The sequence below is a fragment of the Mus pahari genome, chromosome X, assembly GCF_900095145.1.
Source record: "Mus pahari chromosome X, PAHARI_EIJ_v1.1, whole genome shotgun sequence".
NCBI lineage: Eukaryota > Metazoa > Chordata > Mammalia > Rodentia > Muridae > Mus > Mus pahari.
This window is the reverse complement of record NC_034613.1, coordinates 122,670,856-122,679,158: the sequence shown is the minus strand read 5'-3', so window position 1 is coordinate 122,679,158 and position 8,303 is coordinate 122,670,856. Positions and strand designations below refer to the sequence as shown.

General features: G+C 39.5%; 2 pseudogenes; one reads left to right on the top strand and one right to left on the bottom strand.

Annotated features, from left to right (window-relative positions):
* Positions 1 to 2,249: 2,249 nt before the first annotated feature.
* On the bottom strand, positions 2,250 to 3,981 carry LOC110313844 (annotated as a pseudogene).
* An 806-nt stretch (positions 3,982 to 4,787) lies between these two features.
* On the top strand, positions 4,788 to 5,698 carry LOC110314506 (annotated as a pseudogene).
* Positions 5,699 to 8,303: the final 2,605 nt, after the last annotated feature.

The window sequence follows — 8,303 nt, the reverse complement described above, 5'->3', positions numbered from 1 at the left end:
AGAAGCGGATGAGCAAAGTCAGCTATTGGATAGAACACAGGGTCCCCAATGGAGGAGCTAGAGAAAGTACCCAAGGAGAAACCCTATAGGAGGAACAACAAAATGAACAAACCAGTACCCATAGAGCTCGTGTCTCTAGCTGCATATGTAGCAGAAGATGGCCTATTTGGCCATCATTGGGAATAGAGGCTTCTTGGTCTTGCAAACTATATATGTCCCAGTACAGAGGAATGCCAGGGCTATGAAGTGGGAGTGGGGGGAGGGTATAGGGAGCTTTTGGGATAGCATTTGAAGTGTAAATAAAGAAAATATCTAATAAAAAAGTTAATTAGTAAAAAAAAATAGGCACCTCCTTTCATATTGTCTGGATGAGGCAACCCAGTAGGAGAACAAAGGTCCCCAAAGCCGGCAAAAGTAGGGCTCATACTCATAATTGGTTTAATTAATGTGGTGGTCTAGAACTTTCCTGAGTGGATCATTTCATGGGCTGACTGAAAACAGAAATTAGATTAGAGTTTTTTCTTTGCTTTCTGGTTGAAGGTGTGACAAGCTGCCTTAGGCCTCATGACTAATCCATCATGGTGGACAGTACTCATGAGCTATGAGCCAAAATAGCATTTGTTGCTTTTGTCAAGGGTTTTGTTACAGCAATGAGTAAAGTAACCAATACCAATGGTAATTGGGCAGTAGAGATTGAGAACAGATAGAACAAAGAGTTGATGGGTGCAGCTGGGGATATAGCTCAGTTGACAGAGTGATTCTTTAGCATTCACAAAGCCCTGGATGGATACCTAGTACTACATAAGTCTTTTATAGTGGCACATACCTGTAATCCTAGCACTTGAGAGGTGGAAACAGGAGGATCAGAAGTTCAAGGTTGTTTTAAGAGTTACAAAGAGAATTCAAGGCCAACATGAACTATATAAGACTCTGTTTCAATAAAACAATGCAAAAATATAACAGTTGATGGATCGCTGTGCTGAGAGGGTTGAGAAGATCTGATTCAAAAATTATACAACACACAGACAGACAGACACACNCACAGACACATAGACACACAGACACACACATACAGAAATATCACATGGTACCCTCATTAAATATATACAATTTATATTTTATGTATTTATTTTAAATATTAAATTTAAGGAAATTACACATCACAAAGTATAGAATATTCACTTTGAAAAGGTGTAGAAACACCTCTTCTTAGACAGGAAGGCAAAAAGTAGATATGACAGAACTGTAGATTGTTTCCTTTTTAAATACCCAGCCGACATCATTTCTGCTAGGTTCTTTATTTTTCTTCCTTGAACCTAAGGCTCTGCTGGCGTGTGACTTGGAAAGAGGAAGTGAGCAATGTCTGGCAGTGTTCATTTGTAGCGTGACTCACAAACACACCAGCAAAGTTGTTTCCAGTTATGAAGGCAGCTAAATCAAAATTAGAGAAGCAGCGACCTCATTCCGGCGCCGGCATCAAAAGCAGCTCCTTCACCCAGCCAGATTCTTAGGCTTACAGGCTTGTTCTTAGTAATCGATTCGCAGTTTCTTCCTTCACGTCGTCCAGTGGTTTCTGAGAATTACCTAATACTCCTCATCGAACTAAGTTTGATTTCCAAATTAGCTAGAATGAGTTGTTTTATCTGTTTGCCTGTCTACTTGTCTGCCTATTTGTCTTGTCTATTTGAGACAAGGTCTACAGTCTAGGATATATTTTATAAAACAGAAGAATACAAAATTCTTTTTTTTAAATAGTCCTCGACATCCATCATATTTATTTTACTAAATACCATGGTTCAGAAGAAAAAAAAACCAGAAAACATAAACTAGTCTAAATGGGTGGGTTAACCACACCCAGTCTCCACATTCTCTATGTATATGGAGCTAGTACCACATCAGAGTGACTGATTACTTGTATACACTTTGCCTTTTCTGTTAACATGAATAAATTTCTCTGAACATAAAAAAAATTTCTCTGAACCAACAAAGACATGAAATATTACAAGATACAGGCACTTTATGTTCCCAGTTTTAGAAATAAGCCAAGTGAAAAATATTTAATAAAAGTAACTGGGCCAGAGTTTTCTACTGAAAATGAACAAGTTTAGTTGGGATTAATGGTCATATTTGTAAAAAAAAAATTCCAATTACAACTGGAGAAAATGGCAGTTNGAATTGAACTTAAGATATGCCAGTAATTAAAATGTATATGCCTAGGCAGTCGAGTACCATCTGAAGTCTATGTGAGCGTATGGTTAGTGATAAAAGCAAAAGGTGTTGATTCCACAGTATCTGATTAAACAAAAAGTAATTTACAAAACAAAGTACCAAATGATACTTTAAAATAAATACTTCATCATTTTGATGAATATATACAGTGTCCACTTGGGAGTTTAACTATCTAAAAGTGGCATATCACTATCCAGAGGTGCAGGAGCAAGTTCACATAAATAGAAGAGTGTGGCTTCACTAGCTTCCGCTTCAGTCAATGGTTCCAGGNGGACAAGCTTACTCTGGGTCGGTTCTGGATCCAGGCTGCTAACCAGGAGCTCATCAACTTCTATGGATTTGTCTACAGAAGGTACAACTTCTGATGATGCAGTTGTACTCCCCTGTTCAATAGCAGATGCAGAGTTCCCATCAAGGAATGCAAGAAGTGGAAAGGCAGTATACTGGATAAGTTGTTTATCTGGTTTGGATTTAGATTTTCTTCCCTCTTCTGAAACTTGTTGAACAACACTGCTCTTGGTAGCTTCTAATCCCTTATTCTCAGATTTTGTATTATTGATGTTATCTGTGGGATTCATCTGCACAGAACTAGTGAAAAGGTCAACCAGAAGATCTGGGTCTATGCTAAATTGTCTTCCTGAGAGCATAGCTTGGAAGTCCTCTAAACTGCAGTCAATACTGTCAAGGTAATCCAAAAGCTCAACCTTTCCTAATAGGTTAATGTTGTCATTCAGAATAGAGTCCATCATGGTCACAGGGTCTTCTGAGGTCAGATTGGAGGAGCCGTTTAACTGGACAGCACTTGACATGAGAGGGCTGCTGCTGCCAGAACTCCCCACATGTAAGGATTCTCTGGCTGGTTGACTCTGCTCTCCACTCTGAATGACAGGAGCATACTCATCTTCGTTGTCATCTTCAACAATGACAATGTCAGGATACTGGTTGGAAGGATCAACTACAACATCCTCATTTGTTTCTGGAATAACTGGAATATTTTCTTCATCCACATTATCGTCAGTAACATCATAAATAATTATGTCATCTGAAATCCGTTTTCTTGACTTTAAACCTTCAGTCCTGCTGTGTGGAACTTTATGATGGTGATTATCAGTTGGTTCTTTGACTATGTGCTGATATAGATTCTTCTTTGGGGCTCCATTTGTGTTTAGAAGTAGAGGCCTTTTATGCTTTAAACTCACAAGTTGATTATTCTGAACCAATGTAACAATAAACTGGACAATCTTCCGAATAACTTGTTGCTGCTGTGCATGCTTTGCTCTTAATTCTGACACCTCCTTCCAAAGGGATTCATTCTCACTTTTTAACTCTGAGAGCCTGGACTCAATAGTTTCTTGTTTTATTTGAACCTTCTGAGCACTACTAATAATTTTTGTTAAATCTTCCTGATGAATTTTATTTTCCTCTGGTTTTGAAGATGAAACCTTCCTTTTAATGTTCTCCAACAAGTCATCCTGGCCTTGTTTGAAATAAGGACGCTGAAATTCAACAGGGCCATCTCTTTCCTGTTTGATAATTCCAGATTCGATATGTACTACTTTTCGGAAGCCATACATATTTAGTTGTCTCACAAAGCTCTCCATGTTATTGTGTTTGAAGTACTTAGGAAGAATTTCCTTTGCAAATCTTTGCTCATCCAGGACCAGAAAGCTTTGTCCATTCTGACTCCAGGGTTTCCTCCACAAGCGTCCACAGCTTGCTGAGGAAAGCCGGCACGTTGGAACTCTGCTTCATTGTTAGCTGGGCGCAGGGATTCCGAATTCTACTCCCGAACGCGGAGGTCGCAGCGGCAGCGACAGCAGTGACTGCGGCAGCAGCGGCGGTCCAAAATTCTTAACATATAGAAATATTCACATAGACACACATGAAGGCCAGAGGTCAACTTTAGCTGTCTTTTCGCCCACCACCTAATTTTTTGACACATTTTTTTTCCTTTTCCTTTTTTTGGTTTTTCAAGAGAGGGTTTCTCTGTTTAGCCCTGACTGTCCTGGAACTCATTTTGTAGACCAGTCTGGCCTCCAACTTGGAGAGAGCCACCTGCCTTTGCCTCCTGAATGTTGGTATGTCTCACCACTGCCTGTTAAGACAGTTTTCCTTTTTAAATCCAGAACCCACTGATTTATCTAGATGGGTGGGCCAGAAAGTCTCTGGTATTCCTTCTGTCTCCACTTCTTCATGGCCACCATGCCCAGTTTTTAATGTGGTTACTGGAGATCCGAACTCAGGTCCTCACACTTGTGAGCAAGTACTTTACACACTGAGCCGTCTTCCCAGAATTCTCTTTATAAAATCTTGAGAAGCTTACAGAAATAGAAAGGAAAGTCGTTTAACACTTCTTTAGTCAGCTCAGTGCGGTTTGCACCTGATCATGAATTATACAGAAACATAAGTGTTGATCTACCATACCCCAAGGAGTTTCCTGAGAATACCAGACATTTTAAAAAACTACATCAGCAAGAATGCAATTCTCTTGCCAGGTGTCTTCATCATAGTGACATCATCTTTTAACCCTGTATAGCAATCCCTGATGCAATGTCATGATGCCCAGGGAAGACAGGGCAATCTAGAAGTCCAACTACTTCCTTAAGATCATCCAAGTTTTAGATGATTACGCAAAACGCTTCATTGTGGGAGTGGACAATGTGGGCTCCAGGCAGATGCAGCAGATCCCCGTGTCCCTTCGAGGCTGTGGTATTGATGGGCAAGAGCACCATGATGTGCAAGGTCATCAAGGGGCATCTGGAAAATAACTCATCTCTGGAAAACTGTTGCCTCACATCTAAGGGAACATGGGCATCTTGTTCACCAAGGAGGACCTCACTGAGGTTAGGGACATGCTGCTGGCCAACAAGATGTGAGCTGCTGCTTGAGCTCGTGCCATTTCCCCATGTGAGATCACTGTGCCAGCTCAGAACAATGGACTGGGGCCTGAGAAGTCCTCTTTAAGCTTTAGGCACCACCACTAAAATCTCCAGAGGCACCATTGGAATTCTGAGTGATGCGAAGCTGATTAAAAACTGGAGACAAGATAGGAGCCAGTGAAGCCACACTGCTCAACACAATGAACATCTCCCCCTTCTCCTTTGGGCTGATCATCCAGCAGGTGTTTGACAATGCATTTATAACCTGGAAGTGCTGGACATCACAGAGCAGACTCTGCACTCTTGCTTCCTAGGGTGTCTGCAATGTCTGCAGCATCTGTCTGCACTTTGGGTACCCGACTGTTGCCTCAGTGCTACACTCCATCCTCGATGGATACAAGCAGGTCCTGGCTTTCTCTGTAGAGACTGAGTACACATTCCCAACTGCCAAAAAGGTCAAGGCCTTCCTGGCTGATCCATCTGCGTTTGGGACTGCCTTCACCACTGCTGCTCCTGCTGCCTCTGCGGTCCCAGCCAAGGCTGAAGCTAAGGAAGAGTCTGCGGAATCAGAGGAGGATGTGTCTCTTTGACTAATCCCCCCTAAGCAACCTAGTCAGCCAGCTTTGTTTGAGAAAGGTGAAAATAAAGGGTTACGTCTCTTTAAAAAAAGAATGCAATTCTTCAAAAAATAATTATCTTTGCTTTAATGGCACTTTCTGGTGATATGTGATTCATTATAGTTGCTATTTGTTCAGAGTTTCCAGATGAATCCTGTGACTTCTGCCCTTTCCTCTTTTCAACTACTTCCTGCTCTTTCAAGAGTCTTTTTCATTCTCAATTGTCAACTCTTTTACTGCTAAATGGATGAAATGGTACCTTTATTTATATGCTATGCAAATGGAAGTGAAAAAAAAACTTAAGGCCACATCTGTGAAAAGAGCATAGGAATCATTAGAGAAGCACTTAATATGCACTTAAGGACATACATTCCAGATGCTGAAACATTAGGGCAATGGTTCTCAACCTGTGAGTCGCGACCCTTTGGCAGCAAATAACCCTATTACCGGGGTAGTCTAAGATCATCAGAAAACACAGATATTTACATTATGATTCAAAACTCATTATGATTCAAAATTGTGGTTATGAAGTATCAACAAAAGGAATTTTATGGTTGGGATCACCACAAGATAAAGAATTATAATAAAGGGTTGCAGCATTAGGAAGGTTGAGAACCACTGCATTAGGGGTTTGTGTAGTTCAGTGAGTTTTAATTACAGTTTATTTATCGTATGTATGTATGTATGTATGTATGTATGTATGTATGTATGTATGTATGTATGTATACATGTGTGTGTTCATGTGTGCCTCTGCATATATTCTATGACACAAGTATGAGTGTCAGAGAAAATGTTATTAATTTGATGAATTTCTGGAATGGAACATCAGCACTGTCATTTATTAAGATCTCAACTTGTTCTCAACACCATGTGTGCATTTCCATCAAAATGCAGAAACTTTAGCTCTTCAGTCCCTCAAGGCTGAAAATTACAGGAGTTTCAGTAAAGTTAATTTTCAGGAAAAAGGCTGAAGCAATTCTCTTTGTGCACACAGATATTTTTCTATTTCTGTAGTCTGACATCATCATTTTCTTGAGCAGCTTTTCTAAAACCCCAAGAAGCCAGCAGGTGCTAATTTCTTAAATATCTGCAATTTTTCTTGCTTCTTGTTTTAAACTGAGACATACGTGTGCAATTTCAGGAAACATACTATAGTAAGTTGATGATGCATTACAAAGTGTAATGGTCTGATTAGAGTTATGAGCTCTTCCATCTCTTCAAATTCAGGTCATCAGATGAGAAGCAAGTGACTTTACTCACTAAACCCCATTGCCAGTCCTAGGAAATGCTCTTCAAGATAGTCAATGATGATTTTATAGTCCTTGTGCCTTTTCAACTACTTTTGGAATAGCAGAACTGGGTTATATGGTGCTATATAAGCTACCTATGTCCATGAAAAATTATGTGTCCCTCTAAGACTTAATTTCTTTATAAAATCAGAGATCATAAAGAGTAATCATGCATGTACCTTTCAGCCTAGAAACTCTGCCTATTTATTCATCTTATTATTAAGATGACACATATTATTAAGTCAATTGTTTTAAATTAATGAACAGACTGAAAAAAGGTAGAGAAATGTACAAATGCAAATGATATAATGAAGAAAATCTGGGAAAGTCCATTTTTATTAATACTGCTCATGTGGCAATTCTTTATGATTTATTTTCTGAAAGCACTTCTGCTGTTATTTAAATTATGTATTGCATGCTCTTATTAAAATTTACTTAAGGTATTCAGAAATAATTTTTTGGGGGGGGTTGAAGACAGGGTTTCTCTGTGTAGCCCTGGCTGTCCTGGAACTCACTCTGTAGAACAGGCTGGCTTCAAACTCAGAGATCCACCTGCCTCTGCCCCCCCAAGTGCTGGGATTAAAGGTGTGCACCACCACTGGCTGGCCAGAAATAATTGTTGATCATCTACAACAAGGACTGTTGTAGACACTGGGTATACAGTGGTTAAGTGTCAAAGCTGTTTGGACTGCTGAAAAGATTCAAAACACATTTCAAGTAAAGGACTGCTTGAGGCACTTCATAATTGTATTCAGTGCTATCTTGACTATAACAGCTCCTCAGGTAATGGTTTTGAAATAGTTTTGGTTTAAATAGAATCATTTTATAGGAGATCTATGATCTTATTTTAGGTATACTTATTTTATGCATACATGTATTTTGCTGGCATGCATGTCTATTACCACATGTATGTCTGGTGCCCACAGAGGCTAGAAGAAGGTATTGGCTCTCTAGGAACTGGAGTCATGGATGGTTGTGAGCTGTCATGTAGGTGATGAGAACTGATCCCAGTTCTTTTACAAGAGCAACACATGCTCCTGACCTCTGAACTATCACTCCAGACAAGATTTATAACATTTTAAAACATAAATAGATAAATTATTCAGTTGTCAGACATCTCTTCATGTTGTAGATGTGTAGAATTGCATCAGGTACCTATTTCTTTTTTTTTTTTTTTCACTTTTTAAACATTTTTATTAGATTTTTTTTATTATTATTTTCTCTATTTACATTTCAAATGCTATCCCGAGAGTTTCCTATACCCCTCCCCCCACCTCTGCTCCCCTACC